At 36.7% G+C, this 10,285-nt stretch overlaps 1 pseudogene; it reads left to right on the forward strand.

The window, feature by feature from the left end:
- Positions 1 to 3,031: 3,031 nt before the first annotated feature.
- Positions 3,032 to 9,985, forward strand: LOC132038515 (WD repeat-containing protein VIP3-like; annotated as a pseudogene).
- Positions 9,986 to 10,285: the final 300 nt, after the last annotated feature.

Consider the following 10,285-nt stretch of genomic DNA (forward strand, 5'->3'; position numbering starts at 1 on the left):
TGTTTCAGAAGCCACCATGTCATTGAATTTAGATGTAATTATATAAATTTGTGTGCTTGTCAAGATTTTTAATTAGGTCTAATATAGGGAAAGTAATTACACTCTTCAATTCTCGAGGCGAATGGATGGTTAAGAATTGCTGGTAATATCATGATTTACTTACAAGATTACTTTTTTAAAAAGGGCCAAAAGCTTCTACACTTTACTTGGCAAGAAACCCCAACGTAGCATAGGTTAGTATAACATGCGCCGGTGGAAGCCATGGATAGAGAGCGTGGGAAGAGTCTCGAAGAATACCTAGAAAGAACCCCGTTACTCCATCCGGAAGCTCGGTAAATTCTAAAAAGCAAGGTCAAAAACGAAATCGAAAAATAAGAAAGCGAAAAACCCGCGGTTGTAGATGACACACCGTGGCAAGCGCCTTTTCAAAAACATAGCTGGGTCACGAAGAGGACTCGACCCGAGCTATATCCACTAGCCGAACAAGTCACGAGGCCTAGTAACACAACCGACGGTCCGTCGACGGAAGCAGCAACTATTGTACCGTCCATTACTATAATCGTCAAGCCCGGTAGTCGCTCCAACATCGGTAACAACTTCTACATCGGGTCCTCAACCATCGTGGCGGAGTTTCAGTCACTTCTCTAACTTGGGTCAGCCGCCTAATGCTAACCCGCTTGAGAAAGATAGCATCAAAGAATCATGGAATTCGTTTTTTGCAAAGAATAAAGCAAAGCAACTCATGGATTGGCCCTTACTTATATACCACTCGAATCGATTAATGGCCAACCCGTAGTGAAATTGGTGAAAGAAGAAGCGATGACAAGGAAATTCTCGAAGTCGAGTGTTCTTGATTGCTTATTTCATTGGTGAAACACCTAGATACACGTGATGAAGAGGTATATTGGCCAAAGCTTCCGGGGGCATGGCAAATCGAACCAGAGTGGGGTGTTCTACCATGAAGAGGATACTATGTCATCATGTTTCAATCGGGTCACATACGATAGGTATTATTCTCCGGCCATATACTCGTATAATAAACCTATCATATTGAAACCCCGGACACTCAACTTTGATTTTAGTAAGGAATTTCCAACCGATATACCTTTGTGGGTAAAATTCTCAGACCGCCTATGTCCCGCTAGGCACCCGATTCTCAACAGAATAGCCAACGTAATCGAGTACCGTTTACGATGATGCGTGCATTGCTACACAAACTAGAATCTCCTTTGCCGTAATGTTAATTGAGGCGAACATTACTAAAACTTGCCGCAGGAGATTAAAGTCTGTGATCCATGTGGTAATCAATTTGTGCAAAGTTATTATGTATGCTCGGAGACAAGGTTTTGTAATGTTTGTTCGTGGATGGCCATACTTGTCGTTCCAAGGGAAATAACCTCCTATTACTACAAAAGCTCCAACTCGTTCCCCCCAAGAAAAGGCCGTAACCAAAGAGAATTATCCAAAGATGGCACTCCAAAGGGTTGATACCGCTGAGCCTCATCAGATGCCGTGATAGCTCCTCCACAACAGTTCCCATGATACACATGTTGGGCAAGTTCCTCTTTTACACAAATCACCGCCCATGACATATTAGTTACACCTTTACAATTCGAACACCAAGATACTACTTAGACAAAGGAGTCTGGTAAAGGAGTTGTGGTAAGTCCTCCAAAACAGTTCTCTAAATAGAAATTCGATCAAGATCAAGTTGGGTTAAAATCCAAGTAACAGTCTCTAACGAAGGACAAGCCGATCGAAAGGAAAGACAAGGAATCTTAAACCACCTTATTCTTAGACGGGATGACTTTCCGTATTAGGAACTGACTAATGAAGAGAGGACAAAGTGTGGTCAAAGAGGTGCTAGAGGAGATTATCCAGGTCCTCCTAGTAAAGGAGGCTACCCCACAACTGTTTAATAAGTTGGCTCATTTGGAATGTGAGGGGTATTAATAAATGGCACAAGCAAAAGGAGGTAAAACATTATCTAAAGACTAACCATATCAAGCTTGGTGTTTAGTGGAAATAAGAGTTAAGGAGCATAAACAACCCAAGATTTCTTCAAATATCTTTCCGGTTGGAATTTATACATAAACTATCCCGATGTTGTTAATGGAAGAATATGGATTACACGAGATCCTAATCACTATAAAGTTATCCAGACCGCACTAGTCCACACCGATCCATTGTTTGGTAATTAATAACACCGGCTCTTTATCGTTGTATATGGTTTTAATTCACTTCGAGAATAGAAATAGGCTACGGGAAAAGCTTGTGGATATTAGTCAAGGTATCAAACAACCTTAGTTATTAGGCGGGACTTTAATGCAGTTGCTTTCAATTCTAATGACAGAGTCTTTGCGCACTAGTTACAACCTTCCGAAATAAGAGATTTTAATGAGTGTCTCCAAGATCACCAATTGACCTTGAATTAACTTAGAGAGAGGCTTTTACACACATGGTCGAACAAATAGTTAGGAGTGACAGATTCGTAGTAGAATTGACACTATTTGGTAATTTAGAGTGGACTTGATGGTCAGCTGCGTTACTACCAACTATGATCTACCTAATATTTCGATCATGCTCTTTTGTTGATTACCGTTGAAGAGATAACATGGAATGGAAGAACTCCTTTAGATTTTTTAATGTTCGGGGAGAGCGTACTCACTTTCCTAGAATACTTGAAAATGTTTGGCATGTGTGCACATCAAGAGGTTACTTGCCAATGTGCGGTGTAAATCAAGTCTCTTTAAGGTTGAACTTAAACAACCGAACAAAGAGGAATTTAAGAACGCAATGTACTAAAATCACCCAAGCAAGAATGGAACCGATGCAAACACAAAGCTAAATTGTTAACCAAAGGTAATCGATGCTTTACCGCCTAGGAGAAGCAATTTATATAGGACATGGTAGAAATGGTATGATCGAGAGAGTATATTGAGGAAAAAATCAAGAGTACAATAGATTAAATTGGGAGATTCAAACAATAAATACTTCATTGCAATGATCAATATGATAGAACTCAACAGAAATGGGGGTAGAGCTTAAATCTCTCAATGGCACAAGACCGACAGATCCGATTGCTATACAAGACGAAATCCCTACGAAGAAAGGTCCAACACTCACACATGCACAGTATAGAGTTATACACGAAGTTACCGATAAGGAAATATATGAGGCATTACAAAATTATTGGGATGACAAAGCTCCAGGATAGATGGATATAATGCATTTTTTACAAGAAGCCAGAATACTATCAAATATGAGACTCGTTGCTATTGTTAAGGAGTTTTTTCACATCGGTAAGATGTATAGGCCTAATTGCACTATCATAACTCTAGTACCCAAAAATGAGGCTCCATACCTATAAAAAGGTATAGGCCAATAGCTTACCTCGTTCACTTCTTGTACAAGATCATCATTGCTAAGGTACTTTCTTTCGCTGTAATTCATAAGGTCATAGCATTTATTATTTAATCTCGGTCTAGGTTTATACCCGGAAGGAAAATAATTGATAACATAATTTTATAAACGGGCTATTAAGAGCTTACTCTAGAAAACATATTTCACCTAGACGCATGGTTAAAATAGATCCGTAAAGCATATGATTCCGCGTGGATTTTTCCGGAGCAAGAATGGTATCTTATTTTTTCTATTAAGTTCATCCGCCGGATTATGGAGCGTGTGCAGTCACTCCATTACTCTATTCCGATCAATGGTGAACCTTCCGAGGCTTTCAATGTCAAGCCATGGACTCGTACAAGGGATCCAATTTGTCCCCAATACCGTTTGAATTGCCATGGAATATCTTAGTTTAAGTTGTATACTTTTAAGGAGAATAAGGAATTCGTATTTCATCCAAAATGTGCTAGACTTAGAATCACCCATTTGTGTTTTGCAGATGACCTCCTACTCTTTGCCAAAGGGATTCTCCGTCTCCATATCCGCCTTATAATGTTGTTTTCAACTATTTCGTGGTTTTTAGGGTTACAAAAAATATTGGTAAGAGCTCTTTCTACTTTGGTGGTATCAATCCCCGCAATTCAAAATACACTATTGCAAAAGAATTTAGATTTGACCTAGGGAACTTCCATTTAAATATCTCGGGGCATTCCTCTTTCCACAAAAAACTCCACTCATAGTTCAATGGATTCCTCTAATAGAAAAGATTGCAGCTCCCGATCTCATCATGGGATCGCTAAGAAACTTTCCTTTGGTAGAAGGAATCAACTAAAGGCAACTGCTCTATTTGTATACAAATTTTTACCGGTCACAGCTTTGTTTCTCATACCTCGCTAAAATCTTGAAGGTGATAGAATGTTATGGCAGGCTTCATATGGTCGTGCACCAACAACATCACTAAAAGGCATTAGTGGCTTCGGATAAGATGATCTTTCTAAATCACGGAGGACTTAACCTCATTAATATTTAGCTTTGGAATAAGGCAAACAGCAAAAAACTCGTCGTGACTTGGCACATAAAATTGATAAACTATGGGATTAGACGGATTCATAGTTCCTACATTAAGAACCAACCTAACCGTGGATTAGATGGATTCATAGTTTCTACATTAAGAACCAACCTTCTTCTATCCGTTCCCATCCCTTCACAAGCATCATGGATGGTAAGGAAAATCGTTTTCTCGCTAAAGCACTTTAGAATAGGCTCAATCCAAGGAAAGTCAACAAACTGGCTAATCAAAACTATATACTCTGTCGCTCATTGGGGATGGTATTAGAGTGCCATGGAAATGCTTGATGTTTGCTAAGGAGCAATTTGTCGTGCCTGGCTAGATTTACGCTTTGGCTCCCAACTTCCTAAAAGGTCGTCGACCACAAATCGATTATTCTCCTGGGTATTGATGTTGATCGAGTTGCACCGTGCTGGGACAAAGCTGAAACCAGAGACCATTTGTTTGTTCACCGTCCATTCACGCAAAGTTTATGGCAAAGGCTCGTAGGGTAGCTAATGAGACCTTTATCACAATGTTGCTACACGGGAAAACCCTCTTGAATGGGTCATCTCACATACCAAATGAAAACTCTCAAGATGCTCGCATCCTTCGTCTTGTGTATACAAGAGTATGTTCATGCAAAAGATGGATTGAACCAATTAAATCGACCTTTTGAAAACAGATCAAGACAAATGCGTATGATAGCTAGGGCGGTAGCTTATATTTGCAATGTACGAGTCCCTTTCGGGCATTAGAACTAAGCTTCAACAATTTTTGTTTTAATTGAACGTAGGTAGGTGTCCGGAATGCTTTAGAGTTTTATTTTTGTGATAGCTTAACCGTGAGAGTTGGCTATGGTTCGTAAATATTCACTTGGTGATTAATGAAAAAAGTTAGTTACCAAAAAAAAACAAAAAAATATTACTTTTTTATTTTAATTATTTTTTCTTATTTTTTTTATTTGATTCCTTTTTTTAAAAAAATTCTTTATTTTAGATTTTTAAGGTATTATTATCTTTACGTTAATTCTCTTTCATTTTGTTGTTTTCTACTTCCCAACATTTACATCCCGTGCTTCCATACAATTTCACATTTTTTTTTTCTTCATTTCGCTAATTGTGTTAATATTTCTAAGTTTTTGAAACTATACCTTCTTAATCTTAAAAAAATTGAGTCATCTACAAACTTGGTTTATAATGAGTGATGTCATTAAAGTTGATTTCGCCGTTGAATGAAATCATAGACAAACTTGGCTTATATCGAGTGAAGCGCAATTGAAAGATTGACTTTTTAGCAAACTATCGAACAATGTTATGAAATTATTGTTGTAAATATTGGTGTATTTTGTCAAACGTGTCGTTCATGATGTTCTTGCATAATGTGTACTTAAGGATTCATATTAATTAATTCAATTAAAATATCATTTATTTAAAAACCATGTAATCGTTATTTTTATAATATTAGTTATAAATTTTTAATTTTTAATATTATATTTTAAAAAAAAATAATATGTCTCTAGAATACCTAGTGATAGATGAAATTTAGTAACTTTTTTCTTATATAGACATATATTTATCGAAAATTAACGTTTAACTTTTGATAGTTAACTCTTAATTTTTAAATTTAAAATATTTAACTATGTAATTACATTCGTGCAACTAAATATTATACTTGTAACTATACTAATATATTATGACAAATAAATAAATAAATCTTTATAATTGCTATATGGTGTAATTACTGAATTGCGAATCATTACCTTTAATAATTATACCAAATTCAATTATGAGAGGGAATTTTAAACAAACTCTTGTTAGACCTTGAATCTTACACTAGATTCCCTATACTCCTCCGGCCTTAATGTAAGTAACTTAGTTTGATTGGACATACAATTTAAAAAATAAATAGTTTTTTTTTAAATTTTGTGGTCTTAAATTAAAGATGTATGTAGTACTTTAAATCTTGTGGTCTTAAACTTGCTTAGTCTAATGTTAGAATTGAAAAATTTACTAAACATGTAGTGCTATATTAATTTCTTTTTGGAATGGATAAAAAGAAAAGTAAGATATTTAAATTAGGACGGAGGGAGAAGAAAACATACATCTAAATACAAAATGTTTTATCAAATTTCATGCATTTTGAATCTCGAGAAGCGAAAAGTATCATGTAAATTGAGATAGAGTACATTTTATTCTTGTTTAAGTGATCGCGCGTTTGACCCCGATAGGACCAGATATGTAATTATTGAAACCTGAAGGGCGCATCCGCGAAACAGAGAGATCTGCATTTCAGTCAGAGAAAGTGACAAGAGTGACACTAGATTCAATCTTGTAAGGTTTAATCAATCACGATGAAACTAGCATCACTAGACACTAGAGAGTATCCAAAACGCACACGAAGACTCACTTTGGACAACAACATGGGTCCCATCAACTGCCGATAAACCAGCGTTACTTCTAACAGGTGGTCTTGATGAAACTGTGAGATTATGGGACCCAACTAAATTCACTTGCATTCAAACATACACAGGTCATTGTCTCAGTGTTGTGTCAGTTACTGCCCATCCGAATAGAAGAATTGCTGCATCTGCGAGTATAGACAGTTTTATTAGAGTGTTTGAGGTTGATACTAATAATACTATTGCTACTCTTGAAGCTCCTCCTTCTCAAGTCTGGCAACTCCAATTTAGTCCTGATGTAAGCAACAAATTTCCTTTTTTTTTTTTGTTAAACAATGTAGTTGCTTTTGCATTCTAATGCATACTGTTTTACGTCTAGTAGACATCATGATGATACCAAAAGAAGAAGTACAAGCTTTGGGGATGCGCTTGGTATGATGGAAAATGTTGCTTGTGTTTGGTAGGCGAGTTGGAAAATGTCGTTTGAAGCGTTTGCATATATTGAAAAGCAAAATATTATAGGGTTTTTGAATTCGGAGTGCAAGTTCTGGTGGTGGAATAGAAGGGTAGGCGGGGTGGGGGATAGTGTGGGAATGGATTGGGGATGTTTGTGTGTTTTATTGATTCGGAAAATGGTTTCCTTCAAACTTTTAAGGAAAACAATTTTAAGCAATTTCTACTTTATTTTGAGAAAACATTTTAGTCATACCAAACACACCCTTGATCTTTTGATCTCTAAGAAATGTGGAAAATTGGGTAAATTATTAAACTTTTATCCTTATACCTATTTATGCCTTGTACCAAAAAAGAAAGTACACGCTTTGATTGTTTTGGATACTGAGTTTGTTTCTGAAGAGTAAATTTGAAATCTTTCTGAATACAGTAATTGTTTTCATTCTATTTGAACTGGTCTGGTTAGGAATTTTCTCTTTTTGTCTCCTTTAATTCTAAGTGGTAGCGGGATAATTTCCCTTAATATTTCATTTCTATTTTTGTTAGGAAATATTATTTGCTTTATAAGTAGCAAATCTGTTTTGTTGTTGTTTATAAGTAGCAAATGAACTCTTAATGTTTGTCCCGGGAATTTATTTTCCTAGAGAAAATGTTCTCCAAAATTTTTGACGAACCAAACATGAAAAATTGGAAAATGTTTTCGTCCATGCCAAACATACCCATAATATCACGAAAATGATATCCTCTTAACTAGTTGAAGTTAGAAATTGTTTTTACTGATTGTGTAAAACAAAGATGATAATAACTTGGTATTAGGAGCCACCACATCCAATCCATGATTAACTGGGGATTAGAAGAGTGATTGGCTATTGGCTAGTAGATTTACTTGCATCTATCTTGCATTGCTATAAGAATCTTGAGTTGAGGATTGAGCATGAAAGGTTAGTTTTCATAGTTGAATGTCTTGCCACCTTCATTTTAGAATACCTGAAGTCAACATCACATCATATTTTGTTCCGTAACTATCATGGTTTAGGAATGGAAATAACTGCTCTTGATTTTATCAGTTAATGAGGCTCACTGGTTGATAAATTCATCTTAGCTGCAAATGCGTATTTTATGAATAGTCAGTTGGAACTAAACTAAAGTATCTTGACAAAACTTGATCTCTTTAAAATATCTACCAGCAGGAGGAACCAAAGCCCTTCCTGAGAATAGGTTGCTTTTAGCATAGAACAGTTTGATCGAAGTCTTCTCAGAGTGGTTTCCTAGCATGAAGATAGTTCAGGTCTAGCACTTGATGTTGAAATGAAGAGTACATCTATTTGTTGAACTGCTAGATATTAAGAAAAATTCTTCCCAAACAGTTGATATGCTGTTTTGTCATCAACGTATTTTAAAAAGTATCTTGGTGGTTTCAGATATTTGGTTTTGCAACGTAGTGAGGTGCCTATGTTTTTTGTTCATACTCGAACAGTACTGAATTATAATCGTCTTGTTGATTCGTTTATGCAATTGGGTATTATAGTTTTTAGACTTTGCTGAGGGAAGAGGTTAGACTGGTGTTGCCTATGGAATATTTTAAATCTCTTGATAATGAATTATTGTGATCTTTGTAACTTGTTTAAAGTAAAAGATGCAGAAGCAGAATTTTGTTGGTTTATGTTTTAATATGTTTGCTCATAGTGTAAGGTCTATAGTGTTTGGTTCTTTTCCTTGGTTGATGATGGGGCTGTCAAAGTATTTTTCGTCCATCCTATTTCCATATTTTTTCTCCTGTTTGTCTTTAGTTTCTTGTTCATCATAAATCAGGATTTTCTTCTCTCCCTGCGTGTGCCACTTGACTCATTGTCATGTGATTCTCAAGGTTTATATAGCAAACATTTTTGTAGGTTTTTACTTTTTCTACTCGTGTATTCTCTGATCGATTTTAGGCAGCCCCATTATGGTTCTCCACATTTTTCAGGGTAGTACTTTGGCAGCAGCTGGAGGTGGTAGTTCATCAGTCTAGCTATGGGATACCACTCAGTGGCAACTTGTTGCCACATTGTCAATTCCCCGTCAAGGAGGTGTGCAACCAACCGAGAAAAGCGGCACCAAGAAATTTGTCCTCTCAGTTGCCTGGAATCCTGATGGTAGACTTCTTGCCTGTGGTTCGGTTGATGGAACTATCTCTGTTTTTGATGTAGCTCGTGCGAAATTCCTCCACTTCTTGGAAGGCCATTGCATGCCTGTGCGCTCTCTCGTGTTTTCACCTTCAATCCATGATTCAAGGATACTTTTCTCAGCATCAGATGATGATCATGTCCATGTGTATGATGCTGAGGGGCAAAACGTTGCTCACATCTTTGTCAGGTCATGCGAGTTGGGTGTTGAGTGTGGATGTTTCCCCGGATGGGGCAGCCATTGCTACAGGTTCAAGTGACAAGACCGTTAGGCTGTGGGATCTTAAAATGAGAGCAGCTACACAGACATTAACCAACCACACAGACCAGGTATGGTCTGTAGCTTTTGGACCACCATCAAGGACTGATGTTAGGTCTTGTATGCTTGCTAGTGTATCTGATGACAAGAGTATATCATTCTACCAATATTCCTGATTGATGCTCTTTTCACATGGCCTGTATGTGAACCAAGAATGTACAAGAAAATCCTCGGCTTTTAATCCTTGGATCCGCAAAGATATTTTAGATTCTGTTTGAATATCATACACTGCCAGCTTGTGCTATTGTGTATGTTATCCATGAAACACATTAGTTCGGTTTGTAGTTGGTCGTTCCAACATGTGAAAATTCATTATTATTTAAACTATTATTTATGCATTTGCTATCATTTGAGAAGCAATTACAAATTTTCCTTTTGGTGACTTCATTGGGTTCTATACCTAGCCATCTTATTACTGTTTATTCCCAGAAGATTTTTCCTTATCAAAAAAGATTAGCTGAAGCTTGACTTCCTTGCATAGTGGATTGGCTGAATAT

Source organism: Lycium ferocissimum, chromosome 11 (genome assembly GCF_029784015.1).
Source record: "Lycium ferocissimum isolate CSIRO_LF1 chromosome 11, AGI_CSIRO_Lferr_CH_V1, whole genome shotgun sequence".
Classification (NCBI taxonomy): domain Eukaryota; kingdom Viridiplantae; phylum Streptophyta; class Magnoliopsida; order Solanales; family Solanaceae; genus Lycium; species Lycium ferocissimum.